The sequence below is a fragment of the Dendrobates tinctorius genome, unplaced genomic scaffold (assembly GCF_039654945.1).
Source record: "Dendrobates tinctorius isolate UK_male_01 unplaced genomic scaffold, ASM3965494v1 ptg000184l, whole genome shotgun sequence".
NCBI lineage: Eukaryota > Metazoa > Chordata > Amphibia > Anura > Dendrobatidae > Dendrobates > Dendrobates tinctorius.
The window spans coordinates 17,737,712-17,761,642 of record NW_027361851.1 but is presented as its reverse complement, the minus strand read 5'-3'; the positions used below and the strand labels follow the sequence as shown (position 1 = coordinate 17,761,642).

The window sequence follows — 23,931 nt, the reverse complement described above, 5'->3', positions numbered from 1 at the left end:
GGGAAGTTGTTTATTTTATTGGAGTGTAAAAAACATAGTGCACTCGGTACAGGTATCAAAACAGGTTTTTTATTAACATACACACGAAAACATTTTTACACCATTTCATCTTGCCAGTGCACCCGTCCTACATCAGAGATAAAGTAGGTCGCAAATTGGTCCCTCATTTGGCCATCTTCAACGGATGACCTGAGAGGGTGTTGAGTGAATTTAGGCAATGGGTTAGGAGCAGCATCATCGAGTTCAAAGGTCGGGTGCTCTTTAGCCATCACAAAATTATGTAGAACCACACATGCTTTCACCACCTCATCCACTGTTTCAAGTTTAAGATTAATGGCTGTGCCGAGAATTCGCCATTCGGAGACAAGAATCCCAAAAGCACACTCTACAGTTCTTCTGGTCCTGGTCAGCCTGTAATTAAAGATTTTTTTCGTGTGGTCCAAGTCACGGCTGGAGTAGGGTTTCAGTAGGTTTGCGCACATTTGAAAAGCCTCATCCCCAACCATTACAAAGGGCAGTGGCGGAGCTTCGGTGTGGGGAAGAGGCCATGGCATAGGGAAATTAAATTGGTTGCCATACAACCTCCAGCCCATGTCTGAGTTTTTAAAAGCCTGGGAGTCATTACCAAATGCTCCAATGTCCACTGCTACAAACATACACCCGCATCCGCAATGGCCATGAGTACTGTTGAAAAGTACTTTTTGTAATTATAGTACTCAGATCCAGTTCATTTGGGTTTGATGATCCGTATGTGTTTACCATCAACAGCTCCCAAACAGTTGGGAAAATGGCAGACTGTCCAGAATTTGTCAGCAATTTCCATCCACTTTTCAGCGGTGGGCAGGGGCATAAATTCTGGACAAAGAACGTTCCAGAGAGCCCGGCAGGTGTCCGCAACAATTCCAGACAAGGTGGAGATTCCAATACGGTACTGGAAGTGTAGTGAAGATAGGGTCTCTCCAGTCGCCAGGAATCTGCGAAACAGAGAAAGAAGTAAAATTAATATTTCTGTATATGGTTTTTTAAAACTATAAGATAAAAAATTAGTACATTCACAAAAAATAATTAGGCCAGGTTTTGAATAGTACATGTAAAAAGAAAAAAAAAATCAGACCGCACCCCTTGGTTTTTAAATACCGTAATGTCACCAGGAGCCGTTCCTCAGGAGGAATCGCACGACGGAGCTGTGTGTCCTGTCTCCGGATGGATTCTTGGACACGAGCAAGCAAATCCCTAAAGCTTTCTTGGGACATCCGGATATAATCTGTAAATTTCTCCGGGTTTGCCTGTAGCTCACTGTAGAGGGTGTGGTACGCCCCACGGCTCTCCCGGAGTTCAACAATCGGATGTATCCACATACGCCGTCGCTGCCGTCTCAACAATCAATTTGGCGCGAGTTGATCATGCAAAGGGTAAGACCTTGACGTCTGTGGCAGCCCATTTTTTGACCCATCATGCTGGGAAGGTCGCCAATACCAGGGTGGTGGGTTTGGAAAAAATATTAATGTCGATTAGAGGGGGCTCACCCAGGAAACGACTATTACAACTGGAGTCACGATGGATTTTTAATTTGAATTCGTTAAGCCCAGGGGGCTTGAATGAGGAGTTCCTTTTTACTGGGTTTCTGGGTTGAATATTTATCTTACCCTTTCTTCCCTTCTTCCCTTAGGTGACTATCCTCTTTGGAAATCAGTATGAATAGGAATCATGGTCCCTTTATGGTCTGATCGGATTTTGCACCATGGAATTGTTGGGCCTTAATTTTGTTCCCTTTTGCTTATATGATTGGCCAATTCTGATGTATTGGATTTTGGATCATTGGATAAATGGGATATTCATTTTATGGAATACTTATATATATTGACTAATAAAATTAGCAAATGATTTTTCAATATGCTTCATTATGTGATTATAGATCTTGAATTCTATTTTCTGGATAGACCAATTGCTCTTCTCCTTATGGATGTTCATATCTTCAGATGCATCTTGGGATTTTGGGCTCATGGGGATCATATTTTAGGGTCTCACATTGGCGGTACTGGCTGTTGCTCTTACGATCTGGTTTCACAAATAAAATAAAATGGCCCTTTATTATGATCTGGATTTTCTCCTGGATATGGAAATCTTTGATTATTAGGTATTAGTGATGAGGTGAGATCTTCATCAATAATTGTCCTTATTTATAGCGATTTATACATTATGGTGGTTGTTGTGGGTCTGTGTCCTACTAATCCCTATATGTATGTCCTGTCTGGTGTTGTAATCACTTCTTTTCATTATATATTTATGTGTACGTTTTGTCTGGTGTCCTCTTTCTCTCTTGTATATATGTTTATATATTGTCTTTTGTCCATGTTGGTCGTTTTATGTATACTGCTCCCGGGAGTGACGCGCGCTTTACTGCATAAAGTCTAGTATTAGATTGCTCTAAGGCGCCTCATGTTAATTGGCGTTGTCCAATTGGACGCGGGCATTCTGCCTTATGCGTTCCACTGGACGCAGGCGCAGTGGGACTGTTATACCTAGTTGAGGCGAAGTGTACTGCGCATGCGTGGCGGCCATGATTATTTTGGTCATGTGACCGGGACGCCGGTCTTCATGCGGTCGCCATGCCTGATGAATAAGCAGTGCGCGCGCACTCCCACTTTTGGCTCTAACAAGGTATTAAAAGCCCCTTGGACCATGGCTTACTTACTTCCCCTGACGAAGCTGCACGTGTTGCAGCGATACGCGTGGGGTATGGTTCTGGGCAGGGCGCCCACTTATCTGATCCTTCTACGGTCTCTAGCCTGCTTGGGTTCTGTTTTCATTGTTCAGCTTGCTTATCCTGGGGTATTATCCCATTGTAGGGATGTATATGTGTTGATCTGGTTGTTCTTGGACATTACCCTTTTATAGGGTCTCTTTAGCACCCTGGGGATTATTTAGGTGGCTTATTATGGCCCATATATCCATATTGGGTTGTTGAGATGGATTCATACTTCACTTGCTGAATAGTGTTAGGACCTGATGGTCCCTATGAGCCCAACAGTAGGGTATAGATGTTTTCCGTGGTTGGATTAGTTGTGATATATAATTACAGTACATATGATTTTGTGTTCTATTCTTCATTATTGTATATTGTGGGATGTCTCTGTATGTGTTTTTTAATGTTTTTATGTATAACCCTTTTGCATTAATAAACTTCTAAATATTATATGGGGATAGTGTGCGTTATTATGCAGTGGTGCTTTTTCTTTTTTCAATTGTCTCGGGGCATAAATTCTGGACAAAGAACGTTCCAGAGAGCCCGGCAGGTGTCCGCAACAATTCCAGACAAGGTGGAGATTCCAATACGGTACTGGAAGTGTAGTGAAGATAGGGTCTCTCCAGTCGCCAGGAATCTGCGAAACAGAGAAAGAAGTAAAATTAATATTTCTGTATATGGTTTTTTAAAACTATAAGATAAAAAATTAGTACATTCACAAAAAATAATTAGGCCAGGTTTTGAATAGTACATGTAAAAAGAAAAAAAAAATCAGACCGCACCCCTTGGTTTTTAAATACCGTAATGTCACCAGGAGCCGTTCCTCAGGAGGAATCGCACGACGGAGCTGTGTGTCCTGTCTCCGGATGGATTCTTGGACACGAGCAAGCAAATCCCTAAAGCTTTCTTGGGACATCCGGATATAATCTGTAAATTTCTCCGGGTTTGCCTGTAGCTCACTGTAGAGGGTGTGGTACGCCCCACGGCTCTCCCGGAGTTCAACAATCGGATGTATCCACATACGCCGTCGCTGCCGTCTTCGCTGTCTCTCTCTCTTCCTTTGTTCATGGCAAGCAACTGCATATGCCCCAGCCATTGCGATGTCCAAATCCAAGTTGAAGTGAAAACTCTTCCAGCGCAGATCCATGTTGACACGAGAAAAATCAAGCAAATGTGAAGAATACTGTAGACAGGGTCTATATATTAACATACCACACCGCCACTGATGTCCCATTGGTGGTGTATGTTGCAAGATTGTTATCTAGATTTTTTTTTTGGTGAGGAAAAACAATGTGCAAAAAAACATAAACGCATACAAATGCTGCGTTTTTTTCCTGCATGCGCATAAAAATGCTGGAAAAAAACGCAGCGTTTGTATGCGTTTGCATGGGTTTTTTTTATGCGTTTGTGTGCGCCAAAAGTGCAGTGCAAAAAAACGCAAGTGTGAAAGTAGCCTAAAAATAGCAAACCATAAAAATTATAAATCTGGTATTATAACTTTTACCACACGATGAACAGTGCAAAAAAAAAAAAAAATAAAAAACAATAACTGAATTGCTTGGTTTTCTTCATTCTGTGTCAGAAAAATCTGAATAAAAAGCGATCAAAAAATATTATTGTCATAACTATGTTGTTGGGTGTCCCGATACCAGGGGCGCCTTCCCTGCCCCTAACACTAGAGGACAACCTAGATTGCTTTGTTCCATGTATTACTTCTGATAGTCTGATAGTGAAGATCCACGGCACGTATCTTGTCTTAGCTCCTGAATCCGCCCTCAGTCTGTAACCTTCACCCAGCGAGGGAAGAGGGGAGTTAGTAGTGTACCGTAAGACACCAACCAGACTAACAAGGTCATAGGAACAGGGATAAAGGAAAATACCAATCATACAAATATACACACATCAACAACAGAGTTAACACTGGGGAGTGCAGGATGGAGTTAAACCAAAGTAGGAGGGAATTATCACACACTCAAAACCTAGCAATAGTCACAGATAAATCCATCAAACACCTTCTCCGACAACAATCACCAACAACCTCCACACATGCAGCAAAAGCTACTCTGACAATGAGTGCTAGCCAGGACCCAGTTTATATAAGAGATGGGAGTGGCTAATAGTGCACAGCTGAGAGCTTTAATGCAGGAAAGCTTCTAGGAGCTCTCAACTGAGCAGATTAACCCCTGCACTGCTAAAAGAAATTTACACCATCTCTATATATAAAACTGAAAGTGTGTGTGTGTGTGTGTGTATATATATATATATATCACCAACCAATCACGAAGCAGCTTTCATTTCATCAGAGCTGTTCAAAAGAAGCTGAGCTGTGATTGGTTGCTATGAACAACATTTTTCCTTGCAACCAATCACTAAGCATCTCTCAATTCACCAGAGCTGGTTAAAAGAAGCTGAGCTGTGATTGGCTGCTATGAGCAAGTTCTCCCACTTGACAACACCTCAGCACACACTGACATGGTGGGAGAAATCTAGCATCCCAGGGAACATAAGCTCCCAGCCATTGTCTGTCCCGAGAAAGGAGAAGAGAGCACATGACAGAAATGAATCCCCCCATGCCGTGCCTATATACCCATCACACATCTTCCATCCCAGAGGCACATCTTCCCTCTTAAAGGGATCATTGGTATGGAAGTCAGAGCAAATCCTTCCAGCGCTTTGGTTTTAAAGGGATCCCCGGTATGGAAGTTAGGACAGTTCCACTCAGCTCTGTGGCTCTGACCCCAGGGTCTCTTAAAGGGATCTCCTGTATGGAAGTTAGGGCAAATCCCTCAGCGCTATGATTCTGACCCCAGGGTTCAATTAAAGGGATGATTGGTATGCAAGTCAGGGCAAATCCACTCTGCACTCGGGTTCTGACTCCAGGCTCTCTTAAAGGGTTCCCCGCTATGGAAGTTAGGGCAAATCCACTCAGCATTCTGGTTCTGACCCAAGGCTTCTCTTAAAGGCATCTCCAGTATGGAAGTTAGGGTAAATCCCTCAGCGTTCTGATTCTCACCCCAGACTTCTATTAAAGGGATCATTGGTATGGAAGTCAGGGCAAATCCAGTCAGCGGTCTGGTTCAGACGCCAGGCCTCTCTTAAAGGGATCCCCATTATGGAAGTTAGGACCGTTCCACTCAGCGCTCTGATTTTGACCCCAGGCTCACGGGATGATGTGGGATATTAGGTGTAGTAATCCGGTGGCTCTGGCTGACGGGATGATGTGGGATATTAGGGGTAGTAGTCCGGCGGCTGTAACGGGATGATGTGGGATATTAGTTGTAGTTGTCTGATGGCTCTGGTTGACGGGATGATGTGGGATATTAGGAGTAGTAGTCCGGTGGCTCTGGCTGATGGGACGATGTGGGATATTAGAGGTAGGAGTCTGGTGGCTCTGGCTGACGGGACGATGTGGGATATTAGGGTAGTAGTCCGGTAGCTCTGGCTGATGGGATTGTGTGGGATATTATAGTGATTGTGGCTATGCGGAGTGGGTGGGGCTCTACACTCAGCTTTATATATATAATCATTATAATTTGTCATAACTAACCGTAGTTAGTTACTATGCCCGGGCAGCGCCGGGCTCTTCAGCTAGTTTAATATAAATGTGAAGTGCTTCTAATCAGAGCAGGAGTAGGAGTAAGAGAAAGCAGACACTAAGGTCTTCTGGCTCCTCTCTGTCACGGCAAAAAAGGGCCAATTATGTACCCCAAAATGGTACCAAAAAAATCTACAACTTGTCCCGCAAAAAATAAGACCTCATACAGCTCTGTTTGCCAAAAAATAAAAAAAAGTTACAGTTCTCAGCATATGGCGACAAAAAAACTACTTTTTCCTAAAAAAGCATTTTTACTGTGTGACAGCAGCAAAACCTAAAAAAAAAAAAAATAAATAAATCTGGTATTGCTGTAATTGCACCGACTTGAAGAATAAATCTGCCTTACCACTTATACCACAGAGTAAACCATGCAAAAATAAAAATAAGAACTATGCTTGCACTGCTGCCTATTTGTTCACTCTACCGCCCAAAAATTTGAAGGATCTGCTCAAAGTTCTCCTGCGATCTCCGCTGAGCGATTATGGTGGCGTTACCATGTAAAATCCCAAAAACCGCAATTTATACAAAACCCCAAATGAAACCACTCACTTATGAGGCAGATGGAGTCACATTGGACTGGTCTTTGTTCCGGCGGTGTCCCATCATTTTAGGAATCTTTTTAGCAAGTGTGGGCGACCACAGATCTGTGCATGTCTAAAAAGATGTATACCACTGGAGCAAACACCAAACGAAGTATGAAGTGTCTCCACCTGCCTCATGGTGGGTGGTTCTACTGGGGGTTTCGTCTGAATCGCATTTCTTTTGGGATTTAGGCTACTTTCAGACTAGCGTTCTGAGGCGCAGGGCCGCCGCTAAGCTCCGCCCCCGGCCGCACCTCCTCCGGTCAGCTCCTCCTATGATCGCATGACACTGCATGCGATCAACGTACCCTATATTCAGTGTTGGGTATGCTGGCCGTGCGCTGGTATGCTTTTGCTGGCGCTTGAGCCCTTTTGGCGCTGCGCCGAGCACACAAAAACGCACAGTGTTGCATTTTTGTGCGCTCGGCGCAGCACCAAAAGGGCGCAAGCGCCAGCAAAATCATACCAGCACACGGCCAGCGTACCCAGCGCTGAGGCCGGGGTCACACTAACCGACGCAAAATACGGTCCGTAGTTTACATGCGTAATACGGATGAATGACCCCTAAATAGTGCTCCGTATGTCATCCGTAAGCAAGGTGTGGTCGCATATTTTGCACATGTCAGCATCCGTATGGAATCCGTATGGAATCCGTATGAAATCAGTATTGCGAGTTTTTCTCGCAGGCTTGCAAAATGGACATTTAACGGTTTTGAGGCCTGCAAACTATTTAAATCATTAGCCTGCACCCTATTTATTGCATCAGGAACAGGTGGCAGCCTCTATTCTGTCCATTTGTGTCCTTGCCTTCACTAGGTGTGTTGGTGTTGTATGTGCAACATGGTAGACAGTCTGAGTTTCAACACAACTGAGCAGGTTCTCTTCAACTGGCTTTTGTCACGCCGCTTTGGTCAACCATACCCAGTGATAGTGGATCCACGGAGGAGGAGATGCATGCGGGTCCATCCACTTTTGAGGCAACGACTCACAAGAGGTCATTTTCACCGCCTCTATTCTTCTCTGCGGGAGCATCCTGCAAAATTCTACCAATACTGTCGCATGAGCCTTGCAACATTTGATCGACTCTTGGAGTGCGCCCTGGGATAACCTTTCAGGACACAAGGATGCGCAAAGCTATATCTGCAGAGGAGCGACTTCTACTCACATTACGGTATGTACTACACAACCACATTCTCTATGTTCATGATGTGTTGCCCAAAGTCTGTATTTATTGCTTCATGGACTAATTTTAATGCCCTCATATTATTCCAGATATGTTGAAACTTACAGACAAGAATGTTATGTGTAATATGTACTGAATACCACGTAGTCATTGTGCGACCAAATATGTGTGTGTTAGTAGATCTGAAATCCTAACAAGTTTGGTATGTATGTACCTGTTTTTTGGTTAATTTGTGCATTCTAAAATGTTCCTTTTCTGTTGTTCTTCAGCTTCCTGTCCACTGGCCTGTCTTATGCCGCCCTCCACCATGAGTTTCTGATTGGAAGATCTACCATTTCTGGCATAGTCAGGTTGACATGTAGTGAAATATGGTCAAGACTACATCAACTCGTCATGCCCGAGCCCAGGATGGAAGACTGGTTGAGGATATCAAGGGACTTTGAGGAGGAATGCCAGTTTCCTAATTATATTGGGGCCCTTGATGGCAAACATATCCGGGTGCGTAAGCCGCCGAACTCTGGCTCCCAATTCTTCAATTATAAACAATACTTTTCTGTTGTATTGTTGGCTCTGGTCGACCCTCAATACAAGTTTATAATTGTTGACATTGGGGCCTATGGAAGGACGGGAGACTCTCGAGTCTTCAATACTTCCATTATGGCTCGGCGACTACGCACCAACCAGTTGGATCTACCACCACCACGCCAGCTACCAGGCTCCACTCAAGAATCTGTCCCTTATGTCCTTGTAGCATATGAGGCGTTTCAGTTAATGTCATGAGGCCATATCCCCAGCGCAACCTTGACCACCGGCGCATAATTTTTAACTTGCGCCTATCACGTGCTCGGCGACTGGTGGAGTGTTCCTTTGTGCCAAATGGCGGGTACTCCAGTCTGCCATTCAGCTGAGTGAACAAAATGTTAATGAAGTAGTTAAAGCCTGTGTTGTTCTTCATAACTTCACCAGGATACAAGATTGTTCCTCCACTGCTGGTGTTGTGCGTGGGTTGGATAATGTGCGTAGGGCGAGACCACCTATCAACCCTCAACGTAGACCACTCTCTGGCCTCAAAGTGCGCGATATTTTCACAAATTACTTTATGTCACCTGAGGGGGAAACTTCTTGGCAAGAGCATGCTGTGTCTATGTTATAATTTTTTGGTTTATGTGTGTCTAAATATATATATTTCTACCCCTTCTGATTCTATGACTGTTTAATTGCATTGGTAAGCATATGTTAGTATGCTGACACTGTTTTTTAGAATTGAGACAGAGACGTCAAATGTAGTAGACAAATGTTTACTTTTGCCTTTTTTTTGTGTTTTTTTTTAACCAAAACATATTATTGCCATATGAGAACTGTGGCAATGGGCCAAATTGGCCTATTTGCAGATGTGAACATTTTTTCCAAATAAAATTTTCACACATAGACAAAAAAAAACAACATTATGCAACACCAAAATGGCTACATTACAAATTTTGGTAAGTTGGGGAAGGAGAAGGCGGAAGACCAGCCTGTGGTTGTTGCTGGCTACTTTGCCCAACATCGCCCTGTGTGGGGGCATACTGTTGCCCATGATGTGGGTAGTGTACTGCCTCCTGGGATTGTTGTGGATACTGGCCAGAGTGAAAATGAAGAGGGGCATCTTGTTGAGTCTGGTAGGCCCGTGTCTCATACCCACCAATATATCCATGTCGTCCCCAACCAGGTTGGGACCAGCCTCCAACACTGGGTGGGAACAAGTGGCCATATTGGTGAGGTTGGCTAGAGCCAGACATATGTGGCTGCTGTTGGGAAGGTTGGGCAGGGGGAGGAAGGGGGTGAAGTGTAGGCCCTCGTATTTAAGGATCCTCAGAGCCTGCTTGAGCAAGCATGTGGGATGTCTAAGGCGCATTAGATTTCTGGGTGAAAGCTGTCACCTCTCCAGATATTCAAATAATTCATATAGGGTATTGGGGTGTGTGCAAGCATCAAGCAGGATCTAAAAACATCCTCGAATACGGAGCCTCACCTCACGGGAAAGGGCACGAAGATAAAGGGCCAGGCTGCGTGAGTATGCCTCCTTGCCATCATCATTATTGACTCTAGCCAAATAGTTGAGGCCCCCAGTGTCCACATTTGCACGAGTATCTTGGGCAGGGATCTGGCGCCTTCTTCTTCCTCGCCGGGATGGTCCAGCAGGCTGTGGGGAGCCCCGGATCTGGGCAGTTGGGCTGCTGCTGCTCATGTTGCCCTGCTCCTCCTGTATGGTTGATGGTGCAGCAGCAGACGTTCCTGGTTGTGGATGTGGTCCTGGTGGTGGGGTTTATGGCGCAGGCACTGGGTTTTCCTGAGAGGATTCTTCACCCATGCTTCTTGTAGGGGGAGAAGATGGGCCAGCCACCTCATCCCCTACAGGATCAATGATGGGCTCTGTATCTGAGCCAGTTCCTCTCTCCGTAAGGTTGGACTGAGTTCTGTTATGAAATAGAACAGAGCTAAAAATAAATCAATATTTTTGGCCCTGTAAAGTATCTGTGTAATGTGGTGTGAGGTATCTACTTACGGTCTCAGATCCAGAATAGGGGCGAGGAAGGAGAGGCGGTCATAATATATGTATTTCCTCTTTAGGTGGCCCGCATCACCACTCCTGGACCGCTGCTGACGTTCCCGCCTGTATTGGTCGCGGATGCTGCGCCAGCGTCTCATCACATCTTCCACTGCAATGTGACAGGAAATATTCTCAATTTCACATATTTGATAGGTCAAATTTGCTACCAGTAGCCTAGGCATGTGGCCTTCTGGGGAGTGCTTTCTACCCAGGGTGGCATATATAATTGGGGCATCCAGGCTAGATACACAGGGTCACAGTAGTTCATGTATCAAGTAACTACACTTACTAACTTGGTTGGCTAGGAGGATAAGGAGCTTGTGGCCTGGGCCAAATTATGACAGTGTAAAACCATGGGTCACATCAAAATCTACCTGCCTCATGAGGAAAAAAGTACAAGCACAGGAAGGGGGGGGGGGCTGATTCTATATGCATTTTTTGATGTGAGGTAATTTTAAACAGTTTTTGGGTTGTACTTACTCAGTTGCTGCTGCTCCTCACGTGGCCGATCACCAAAATCGTGGAACATCTGGCGACATATACACCTCCATGACGCCTCCTTTCTTGCCCGGTTGGCATAATGGGCATCACGTTGGTCCCAGATTTCTGGCCGATCCTGCACTAAGACAATAAGTATCTCCACATTGAGAAAATATGTCGCCATGACGCTGATGTACTCCATGGAGGCGTACTTCCTGGATGTCTGGAGCGCTTTTTGAGCTCATTTGCATGTCTAAGCTTCCTGATGATGGATTGGCCCATTTCCTGTCACCTGCCAAAGACCTGCGTATTTCTCGCAAGTCACACGTGTGGTCCGTGTGTAATCCGTATTTTTTGCGCACCCATAGACTTGCATTGGCGTACTATGGGCGCAGTACGCTGACAATCGCAGCATGCTGCGATTGGCACGGACCGTAGAATACGGGCGAGAATTATACGGCTGTTGGGAGCTGCCCCATAGAGAATCATTTGTCCATGTGTAATGCGTGCTTTTTACGCCTCTCACTCGTCCATATTCCTCTCTAGTGTGACCCCGGCCTGACACAGAAACCCAGACGTAAGTGCATAGAGCACAAGAATGTGATCCACCTTATTCAGGAAGCAATTGAAAAATATTATGTACCGCAAATTGTTTCCAATAAAAACCCTAAATTATGCCGTACAAAACCAGCCCCACTCAGGTCTGTCATCTCTTACTGAAACTATAGAGGGTTCCCATGTTACTAGTAGAACAAAGACTCTGGAAAAGCACCATGGCTCCCACGCCCTCTCAAAAAAATCCTGTGAATTCTGCGCTCTCAAATCCAAATGCCCCCTTTCTTCTGAGCCACACTGTGCTTAAACCACAGTAAGGCTACTTTCATACATTCGGTGTGTGGGGTCCGGCGGCATGCGGCGAAAAGCTGAGCCGCTGGATCCGGCCTGCAGCGGTGACACCGGATGTGTATGCGGCATCTGATACAGTTCGGACAGGATTTAAAGGAGCCGCAGGAGGAAGATACATCGGGGACGAGAGAGACATCTGCCGAAGGGTATGGGGGGAGGGGAGGGGAGGGGAGTGGGTGGCGGTTAGAGAGAGAGACATCTGCCGAAAGGTATGGGGGGAGGGGAGGGGAGGGGAGTGGGTGGCGGTTAGAGAGAGAGACACATGTGGGGTTAACACTCAGTGTCCGGGCGAGAGAGAGAGATCTCTCTCTCTCGCCCGGACACTGTGAGTGTTAACCCACAAGTGCCCGGCGAGAGAGATCTCTCACAAGTGTCCGGGTGAGAGAGAGAGATCTCTCTCTTGCCGGGCACTTGTGGGGTTAACGCTCACAGTGTCCGGGCATGCGCTGTGTAAAAAGCCGTTCCGGCGCTGCAAAAAAAGTTGCAGGGAACGTTTTTTGCAGACGCCGGACAGGCATTTTTTGCCGTATCCGGCCAAAGCCGGACACGCCGCATGGCCATCAGGCGCAATGCGGCGATAATGCCAGTCTATGGGATAAAAGCTGGATCCGGTGGCAACCGGCGCCGGATCCGGCTTTTACATTTTTCGCCGCATCGCACCTGATGCTAAAAAACTGATGTCTGAAAGTAGCCTAAGGGGCCACATGTTTGGCATAATTGTAAAGGAGAGAAGGCATTTAATTTACGGGTGCATGTCGCCAGAAGCACAAGCTGGGCACAATGTATGGAGGTGCGACAATATATGGGGCTCTACACTGCAATTTTGCAGAAAAAAAGCATTGTGTGGATGTTACTAAATAGTCAGTGAAGCCGTAGATGAACTCACTGAGAGGTGTAATTTCTACAATGGAGTTACTTTTGTTTTTTTTCTGCTTTTTTGGCACCTTTCTGGCTCTGTAACCGTCACACGCTTAGGCTAAGTGCAGACGTACTTTTTGGCCCTGCAGAATTGAAGAAATCCGCAGGTCAAATGACATGCATTTTTCCTGTGGATTTCTTCCTATTTTCTTGCGGTTTTCTTGCGGTTTTTGTGCGGTTTTCCCCTGCGGATATCCCCCTACGGATTTGGAGAATGGAGCAGATGGAAAACCGCACAAAAGAAGTAACATGCTGCATATTTTGAACCACAAGAAAACCGCGCGGAAAAATCCGCAGCGTCTGCACCGCGGTTTTTTATTTTCTATTGACTTACATGCTACTGTACATCACAATGCGGATATGCAGCGTTTCTGCGCGGTAAAATCCGCTGCAGATCCCCTGGATATCTGCATCGTTTGCACATGGCCTAACTATTCTAGCAAAACAAGTGCACCAAAAGCCAAGTATCAATACTTCTACTCAGCCATGATGTGTGACCAAACAGTCATTTCTGACAACATAAAGGGCAGCACCGCATTCAGAAGAAATTGCGCAATAAATTGTGGGGTCTAGATTCACCTATTAACCCTTGTGTACCTGACAAATTTGCAGCAAATATAAAAATTTCTTTTTTACCAGTAAAATGCCACATTTCCACGTATCAATGTTATAAAATTCTGTGAGGAACCCATGAGTTCAAAATACTCACTAAACCAGTAAATGAATTCCTTGAGGGGTTTAGTTTCCAAAATGGGGTCACTTATAGGGGTTTGTGCTGTTTTCACATTTCAGGGGCTCTATAAATGCGACACAGTATTCACAATCTATCAAAGGCAAATAGCGCTCTTTCCTTTCCTAGCCCTGCCATGCGCCCAAACAGAAATTTTTGACCACATATGGGGTATAGTCACATTCAGGACAAATTGCGCAACAAATTATGGGGTCCATTTTCTCCTATTACCCATTGTGAAAATTACACATTTAGGGTTAAAACAACTTGAAACTAATGTTATCAAAATGTGGGTTCAAAATGCTCACTATGCCACTGGATAAAATCCTTTAGGGGTGTAGTTTTCAAAATGGAATCTATTGGGGGAGGATTCACTGTTTAGGCACATCAGGGGCTCTCCACATGCGACATGATGCCCACAGATTGTTCCATCAAAGTGTGCATTCCAAAACATCAGTTCTTCCTTTCTGAGCCCTGGTGTGCGCCTAAATAATAGTATTCCCACACATATGGGGTATCGGAGTACTTAGAAAAAAATGTATGATACATTTTGGGGTCCATTTTCTCCTGTTACCCTTGTGAAAATAAAAAATTGAGGCTACAAGTACATTTTTGTGGTTAAAATGTGATTTTGTATTATCACAGCTCTATGCTATAAACTTCTGTGAAGCACCTTGGGGTTCAATGTGCTCATGACACAGCTAAATAAGTTCCTTGAGGGGTCTAGTTTTCAAAATGGGGTCTCTTGTGGGGAGTTTCCACTGTTTAGGCACATCAGGGGCTCTCCAAACACAAGATGACGTCCGATCTCGATTCCAGCCATCTTTGAGCTCAAAGAGTCAATCAGTGATTTTTTTCCTTCGATATTGCTTTAGTACCTGTGAAGCACTTATTGAATGCAGTTTTGAGCACAAGGGGTGCAGTTTTTAGAATTATGTCATTTTGGGGTATAAAATAGGTCATATAGGCCCCCCAAAGTCACTTCAATATGGTGGTTAAAAAATGGTTTTGCAAATTTTGTTGAAAAAATGAGGAACTGCTGATCAACTTTTAACCCTTGTAACTTCCTAACAACATAAAAAAGATATGGTTAAAAAATGATGCAGATGTAAAGTAGACATGTGGGAAATGTTATTTATTTACTACTAGATTATGGCCCGATGCTATCGCATCGGGAGGATGCGATAGCATCACACCTCTTGCCATGTTAACCCTCAACACACACACTCCTTTCACCTTTCACCATCTCCACTCACTCTTTCACTCCACATACGACCCCTTCTCTCACTCCGTCTCTCATACTCACGCCGTCATCGCCGCTGCTCCACGATCCCCGACATCTTCTTCCGCCGGCGCCATCCTGGATCCAGACGTTTCCACGCCGGCGACATGTTCTTGCGGCGACGCCATCTTGAGTATCGCGGGATTTCGCCGATCCAAAATAGCGTCGCCGCAGGAACATGTCGCCGGCGTGGATGCCGTCGGGATCCAAAATGGCGTCGGCGAAATCTCGCGAGATTTCGCCAACGCCATTTTGGATCCCGGCGTCCTCCACGCCGGCGACATGTTCTTGTGTCGACGCCATCTTCAGTATCGCGGGATTTCACCGATGGCGTCGCCGCAAGAACATGTCGCCGGCGTGGAGGACGTCTAGATCCAGGATGGCGCCGGCGGAAGAAGATGTCGGGGATCGTGGATCAGCGGCGATGACGGCGTGAGTATGAGAGACGGAGTGAGAGAAAGGGTCGTATGTGGAGTGAAAGAGTGAGTGGACGTGAGTGGAGATGGTGAAAGGTGAGAGGAGTGTGTGTGTTGAGGGTTAACATGGAAAGAGGTGTGCGGTGACGTCACCGGTTACAACTGGACGGAAGTTGTTACAACCGGAAGCTGCTTAGGGCATTTATTATTATAGATTTTGTGTAACAAAACTTTCTTATTTAAGGAAAAAAAAAAAAGGACTGTGAAGTCAGCTCACCACTGTGTAGACTCCTCGTTAGACAGCTGGCACTCAGCACGGTTCCATTGAAGCAAACATATGTAACAACAGGAGGGAAGGATCCTGCGAGAAAATGGTCTAAAAAATAACTTAATCCATTGTTTAAAACATGGACGGCACAAAGTTGTCAGGCCAAAAAAACACATTGTTGTCAGATCAATGCGTTTCGACTTTGCAGTCTTCGTCAAGATCTTCGTCAAGATGGCTGGATTAAAAGTTATTTTTTAGACTGCTATTTTCTCACTGGATCCTTTCCTCCTGTTGTTTCTGATTTAAGGGCATAAGAATTAAGAGTTTGAAAATTGCAAAATTTTCAAAATGTTGGCAAAATTTCTGATATTTTCACAAATAAACAATAAGCTTGTGTACAGTATAAGTCGACCCCCCTAATTTTGCCACAAAAAAACTGGGAAAACTTATTGACTTGCGTATAAGCCTACAGTGGAAAATGCAGCAGCTACTGGTAAATTTCAAAAATAAAAATAGATACCATTAAAAGTTAAATTAATTGAGACATCAGTAGGTTAAATGTTTTTGAATATCCATATTGAATCAGAAGCCTCATATAATGCATCATACAGTTCATGATGACCCCATAAGATGCTCCATACAAAAAACACCCCATATAATGCTGCACAAAGGTTAATAATGGCCCCATAAGATGCTCCATAGAATATGCCCCATATGCTGCTCCATAAAGGTTATGGCCCCATAAGATGTTCCATAGATTATACCCCATATGCTGCCCCATAAAATGCTCCATAGATTATGCACCATAAGATGCTCCATAGATTATGCCCCACATGCTGCCCCATAAAATGCGCCCCATAAGATGCTCCATAAATTATGCCCCATAAGATGTCCCATAAGATGCTCCATAGAATATGCCCCATATGCTGCTCCATAGATTATGCTCCCATAAAATGCCCTAAAAGATGCTCCATAGATTATGCCCCCATAAAATGCCCCATAAGATGCTCTATAGATTATGCCCCATATGCTGTCCCATAAAAAGCTACATAGATAATGCCCCCATATGCTGCTGCAAATGAAAAAAAAAAATGACACTCACCTCTCGTCGCTGGGGGCCCTGTGCAGGCAAGGACACCGGCGTGCTATGGGGACAGGTGCCGGTATCACCGCTGGCTCAGGGCCACGGCACCTCAGATATTCACCTGTCCCCGTTCCACCGCTGCCGCTCTGTCTTCCGGGTCCTCTGTCAGTGACGTTCAGGCAGCAAAGGGCGCGTCGCGCACTAACTACGTCAATGCGCCCTCTGACCTGAACATCACAGCCAGAGGATGCGGAGGACAGAGCGGCGCACAGCGATGGACCGGGGACATGTGAATATTGCATATACTTACCCCCTCCTGGCGCGGTCTCTGCAGCCCCGCTTCTCCCGGTCTCAGGCTCCTTCTTTCAGCGGTCAAGTGGTACCGCTCATTAAAGTCATGAGTATGTGCATATTCATTACTTTAATGAGCAGTACCACGTGACCGCTGAAGGAAGGAGCCTGAGACCGGGAGAAGTGGGGGGGCTGCTGTAGATACACGCCGGGGGGTAAGTATGATCTGACACCCCCACCCCCCCTCCCCTGCCGACCCCCTCGTGTATATGACTCGCGTATAAGCCGAGGCGGGGACTTTCAGCCCAAAAATAACGGGCTGAAGATCTCTGCTTATACACGAGTATATACGGTATATCGAACAAATGTTACCACTATTAAGAAGTACAATATGTCTCAGAAGCACTGGAATCCATTGGCGTGTTCCAGAGTTATAACCACATGACCGCGTGGTCATTAATGTCAAAATGGGCTCGGTAAGAGGATAAAATTAGAGACCTTTTTTTTACAGTAATTCCATTTTTACAGCCTCAAAAGTGATTGAACAAACTATGATACAGTGGGGAAAAAGTATTTAGTCAGCCACCAAATGTGAAAGTTCTCCCACTTAAAAAGATGAGAGAGGCCTGTAATTAGCATCATAGGTAGACCACAACTATGAGAGTAAAAATGAGAACACAAATCAAGAAAATCAACTTTTCTGATTTGGCAAGATTCATTTTTCAAATTATGGTGAAAAATAACTATTTCGTCATTAACAAAAGTTCATCTCAATATTTTGTTATATATCCTTTTGTTGGCAATGACAGAGGTCAAACGTTTTCTGTAAGTGTTCACAAGGTTGGCACACACTGTTGGTGGTATGTTGCCCATTCCTCCATGCAGATCTCCTCTAGAGCAGTGATGTTTTGGGCCTGTGCTGGGCAACACGGACTTTCAAATCCCTCCAAATGTTTTCTATGGGGGTGATCTGGAGACTGGGTAGACCACTCCAGGACCTTCATATACTTCTTACAAAGCCACTCCTTTGTTGCCCTGGCGGTGTGTTTGGGATCATTATCATGCTGAAAGATCCATCCACGTTTCATCTTCAATCCCCTTGCTGATGGAAGGAGGTTTGCACTCAAAATCTCAAGATACATAATCCCAATCTTTCTTTCATGTACACGGATCAGTCGTCCTGGTCCCTTTGCAGAGAAACAGCCCCAAAGCATGATGTTGCCACCCCCATGCTTCACAGTAGGTATGGTGTTCTTTGGATGCAACTAAGCATTCTGTCTCCTCCAAACACGACGAGTTTTGTTTCTACCAAATAGTTCTACTTTGGTTTCATCAGACCAAATGGCATTCTCCCAATACTCTTCTGGATAATCCAAATGCTCTCTAGCAAACTTCAGATGGGCCTGGACTACTACTGACTTAAGCAGGGGGACAAGTCTGGCACTGCAGGAGCTGAGTCCCTCGCAGCGTAGTGTGTTACTGATGTAGCCTTGGTTACCGTGGTTCCAGCTCTATGCAGGTCATTCACTAGGTCCCCGCGTGTGGTTCTGGGATTTCTGCTCACCGTTGTTATTGTCATCATTTTGACCCCACGGAGTGAGATCTTGCGTGGAGCCCCAGATCGAGGGAGATTATCAGTGGTCTTGTATGTCTTCCATTTTCTTATTATTGCTCCCAGAGTTGATTTCATCACACCAAGTTGTTTGCCTATTGCAGATTCAGTCTTCCCAGCCTGATGCAGGGCTACAATTTTGTTTCTGGTGTCCTTCGACAGCTCTTTGGTCTTTACCATAGTGGAGTTTGGAGTGTGACTGTTTGAGGCTGTGGACAGTTGTCTTTTATACTGATAACAAGTTCAAACAAGGGCCATTACTACAGGTAATGAGTGGAGGACAGAGAAGCCTCTTAAAGAAGAAGTTACAGGTGTGTGAGAGCCAGAAACCTTGCATTTTTTTAGGTGACCAAATACTTATTTTCCACCATAGTTTCAAATATAAATCTTGCCAAATCAGACAAGGTGATTTTCTGGATTTGTTTTCTCATTTTGACTCTCATAGTTGTGGTCTACCTATGATGTCAATTACAGGCCTCTCTCATTTTTTAAGTGGGAGAACTTGAACAATTGATGGCTGACTAAATACTTTCCCCCCCACTGTAATTATAGAAATACACTACCGTTCAAAAGTTTAGGGTCACTTTGAAATTTCCTTATTTTTTAAAGAAAAGCAAAGTTTTTTCCAATGAAGTTAACATTAAATAATTCAGAAATACAGTCTATACATTGTTAATGTGGTAACTGACTATTCTAGCTGCAAACTTCTGGTTTGTAATGCAATATCTGCATAGGTGTATAAAGGCCCATTTCTAACAGCCGTCACTCCAGTGTTCTTATGGTACTTTGTGTTTGCTAACTGTGTAAGAAGGCTAATGGATGGTTAGAAAATCCTTGTGCAAGTATGTTAGCACAGCTGAAATCAGTTTGGCTGATTAGAGAAGCTATAAACCTGACCTTCCTTTGAGCTGGTTGAGAATCTGGTGCACTACATTTGCTGGTTCCATTAACTCTCAAAATGGCCAGAAAAAAAGAACTTTCATGTTAAACTCGACAGTCTATTCTTGTTCTTAGAAATGAAGGCTATTCCATGCAAGAAATTGCCAAGAAACTGAAGATTTCTTACAACGGTGTGTACTACTCCTTTCAGAGGAGAGCACAAACCGGCTCTAACCAGAGTAGAAAGAGAAGATGGAGGCCCCGCTGCACAACTGAACAAGACAAGTACATTAGAGTCTGTAGTTTGAGAAATCAACGCCTCACAGGTCCTCAACTGGCAGCTTCATTAAATAGTACACGCAAAACGCTGAGCTGAGAGCCATTATGAACCGACATTGGCCAATACTATGTATGGACAAGGATCTTGGAGGCTTGATCTCGGACAATCCACAAATTACATTTAGAAGGGGCCGCTCCTTAAGGGATAGGTTGGTCCGCAGCCATTATACCCAGAAAACCTCATACAGCTCAACATGGCTAGGTACACAGCCGAAAGGCTGTTACAGATGTGGTAGCTGTAAATATTGTACCTCTATTCAACAGAGCAAAGAATTTCAGAGCAATGTCACAGGAAAGATCTACCCTATTGGTCAATTCATTAATTGTAGATCAATAGGAGTGGTATATAAAATCACCTGTAGCTGTGGCCTTGAATACATCGGCAAGACCAAGAGGGAGCTGAGGGTTAGGGTAGGCGAACACCATAGAGATATAATTCATAAACGTGATACACCGGTAGCCACCCATGTCAAAGACATAAGGGTGACGTGAAGGCAGTCAGTTTCATGGGCATAGAAAAGGTCCCCCAAAATCCAAGAGGAGGTGATTGGGATAAACGCATACTCCAAAGAGAAACCTATTGGATTTTCTCATTACAATCTGTATATCCCAAAGGACTGAATGAGACACTATCCTTTTCTTCCTTCTTGTAGGGAGTTTTAATAGGGCTTTTTAGTTCAGGGAGAGCCGACGAGGAGTGGGGGCGCCATTTGCGCAGGAATTTAGGGTGCCAACCTCCGCGTGAGGTAGGGAACAGCTAGTTAGGGACCTATAGGGCCAGATTTAGCGGGCACCCTTTCTATAATTCCTACAGATATATGGAGGTTGGTGGTATCCCCTTCTTATGCATGCAATAAAATTAAATTAAATGAATAATTTCCACATCACACATATTTTGCAGTTGGTATCCTGACTCTTTTTTCTGCTTCTTTTCCTATGACGGGGTGTAAAGAATTTGTTTTCATTCACAAGATAATTCCTGTCAATGTCCATAATATGGGTGTTGGCGTTTTGTACTGATTCATAACGCCTATGCAATCATAAAATGACTTAATAATTCGGGTCCCGTATAAATAATGATAGGGGGACGCATTCAACATTTATGATTGATTAAATGAAGCCGCACTATTAGATTGATGCAATAAAATAAAGTGAGCGGCTCCTATTGATACGTGATGGTCAGGTGACTGCCTAGACCAATCACGCAATATCTTGATATGCAGACTGACATGCCCGGTTACGCCCAGGAAGTGGGGCAGGGTATGGTCGGTTCCTGTCTCAACATGACGCGCGGCGTCTGTTTAGGAAAACCCAGGAAGTGGGGCAAGTTTGCCTGAGCAGATGCCGGCGTCATGCGCAAACCGGAAGTACTGTACGGGGCAACCGGAACCGGCAACAAGCCGCGGTATGCCGCGATTTATAAAAGGCAGCTATCTCACAACGGGAGTGCTATGCGCCAGAAGAAGGTGTCACAATACCCCTGATGAGTCAAGCATCGACGAAACGCGTTGGGTGACAAGTCTGGAGATCGGTTCACGATTTTGGGTTTTCAGATGGACCTTACCTGATCATCCGTTCTTTATAGAAGCGTTTAAAGATAAGTACAGCGGTCTCAGTTTCTATAGTGGTATCATAAATGGATACAATTTGCTCATGAGGTGATTTTATGCTTATGCATTTGACCGATGCTGTACATATGCTGTGCTAATTTATATACGGGCTGGATATATGTCTATTAAGTAATATTAATTCTGATGACATAAAGGCCTGGTCGGCACACAATTACAAATATACAAGGCTCATATGGTCGGAGATTCCAGGTTTTGAAACACCTGGACAAGAAATACGTTAATGTCCAGGGCCATATGGTACCTTATTTAGTACAAAACGGTTTGTTTTTATTAGAACACTGCACAATTGCACTTTGGCACATGTTTGTTTTGATTTGATGTATGGTTTTTAAAGAATCATTAAAGGTTATGTTTTATTGATCATGATATACCAATTTGCTACCTCTAAATATTTGACATTGGTTTGAGACACCCCCGCTATATAATTTCAGAGTGGCAAAGAAAAAGCCATATCTGAGATTGGCTAATAAAAGGAAAAGATTAATATGGGCAAAAGAACACAGACATTGGACAGAGGAAGATCGTAAAAAAGTGTTATGGACAGACGAATCCCAAGTTTGATGTGTTTGGATCACACAGAAGAACATTTGTGAGACACAGAACAACTGAAAAGATGCTGGAAGAGTGCCTGACTCCATCTGTCAAGCATGGTGGAGGTAATGTAATGCTCTGGGGTTGCTTTGATCCTGGTAAAGTGGGAGATTTGTACAAGGTAAAAGGGATTTTGAATAAGGAAGTCTATCACTCCATTTTCAAATGCCATGCCATACCCTGTGGACAGCAGTTGATTGGAGCGAATTTCATCCTATAACAGGACAATGACCCAAAGCACACCTCCAAATTATGCAACAACTATTTAGGGAAGAAGCAGGCAGCTGGTATTCTATCTGTAATGGAGTGGCCAGCGCAGTCAACAGATCTCAACCCCATTGAGCTGTTGTGGGAGCAGCATGACCGTATGGTACGCAAAAAGTGCCCATCAAGCCAAATCAACTTGTGGGAGGGGCTTCTGGAAGCATGGGGTGAAATCTCTCCAGATTACCTCAGCAAATTAACTGCTAGAATGCCAAAGATCTGCAATGCTGTAATTGCTGCAAAGGGAGCATTCTTTGCCGAAAGCAAAGTTTGAAGGAGAAAATTATTATTTCAAATAAAAATCTTTTTTTGAACCTTGTCAATGTCTGGACTAGATTTTAAATTCATTTGGCAACTCATTTGATTAATATAAGTATGAGTTTTCATGGAAAACACAAAACTGAGTGACCCCAAACTTTTGAACGGTAGTGTAGTTATTTTTGTAAAACATTGATGCAAATAACTTGTTTTTAGTAGTTGCTTGATTCTGGATCTTTCTTCCTTCAGCTTCATATAAGAGAATTGGATCATACTAAGCTGATAATCTGAACAAACTCAGATCAGAGTTTCACTGGAGTGTCCCCATCATTGTTCAAACTAAGCTCCGCCACACGTTGCTTCATGGTGGGACCAATCCTTAATAAACACCTTCCCACCTTTTTATTTTTCTCCATCCTTTTCTGACTCTATGAAGCCAGAGCTTTCAATCAAAGCAGAGTCGGTGAAGATAGATGTATATAAAGGATTGGCTCCACCATGGATTACCGAGTGGTGAAACGTGGTGTGAACAGTCATTCTGTACTGACAGAGTCTATATAAGGTTCACATTTTTTTTGCCACTCGCAGATATTTGATATTGGTTGATTTACCGCATTTAAAAAAAATGACTAATTCTAATATTTCTGACTCATTTATTTATCTATCTACGTTTAGGACTTGTGTGAAAATCTAATGAAGTTTTAGGTAATCAAATTTATGCAGAAACTTCTGAAAAATTCATAAACTTTCAAGCAGCACTGCATACATCTATAAAACAGTGGAGTTCTGATAAGGAAACCCATGGCCAGTTATACCTGTGGGTCCGTACTTTTGCCATGAATCTGGCCAAAAGGTTCTCCTCCACACTTTACCTTATATGCCTATTCTTTTTCCCTATCCTATATTACAGTCCCTTCGCGCTCTATTATCCTGTTGATGAGCTTTAATATTGACTGCTGGTATGGAACAAATCTACCTCTCGTTAGCCACAATCTGTCTGTTTTTTTAATTCCTTTTATTGTATTTCCTATCTCACAGTCAGGTCAAGTTCTCACAATCGTATATGCGATCTGAACACTGTCTGTAAGACAAAAATGGACAGCACGAGCATTGCACTAGGACCAATGTTACTCAATGGGACAGAGCAGCTGAACCATTATTTTAACCATTAACCCCGAAGCCTGTTTTCACCTTTTTGACCAGGCCATTTTTTACAATTCTGACCACTTTATGTGGTTATAACTTTGGAACGCTTTAATGGATCCCACTGATTCTGAAATTGTCGTT

General features: G+C 44.1%; 1 protein-coding gene and 1 long non-coding RNA gene across 2 annotated transcripts in view; both read right to left on the bottom strand.

Annotated features, from left to right (window-relative positions):
* The window catches only part of ISOC2 (isochorismatase domain containing 2), a 133,991-nt gene that overhangs the window by 91,448 nt on the left and 18,612 nt on the right, over positions 1–23,931 (bottom strand). The gene's annotated exons all lie outside the window — the stretch shown is intronic.
* LOC141055145 (uncharacterized) lies at positions 48–4,927 on the bottom strand. The gene is made up of 2 exons (XR_012221481.1): positions 3,547–4,927; positions 48–3,383 (listed from the first exon to the last, which is right to left on the bottom strand). It is a non-coding gene; the product is annotated as an uncharacterized lncRNA (long non-coding RNA).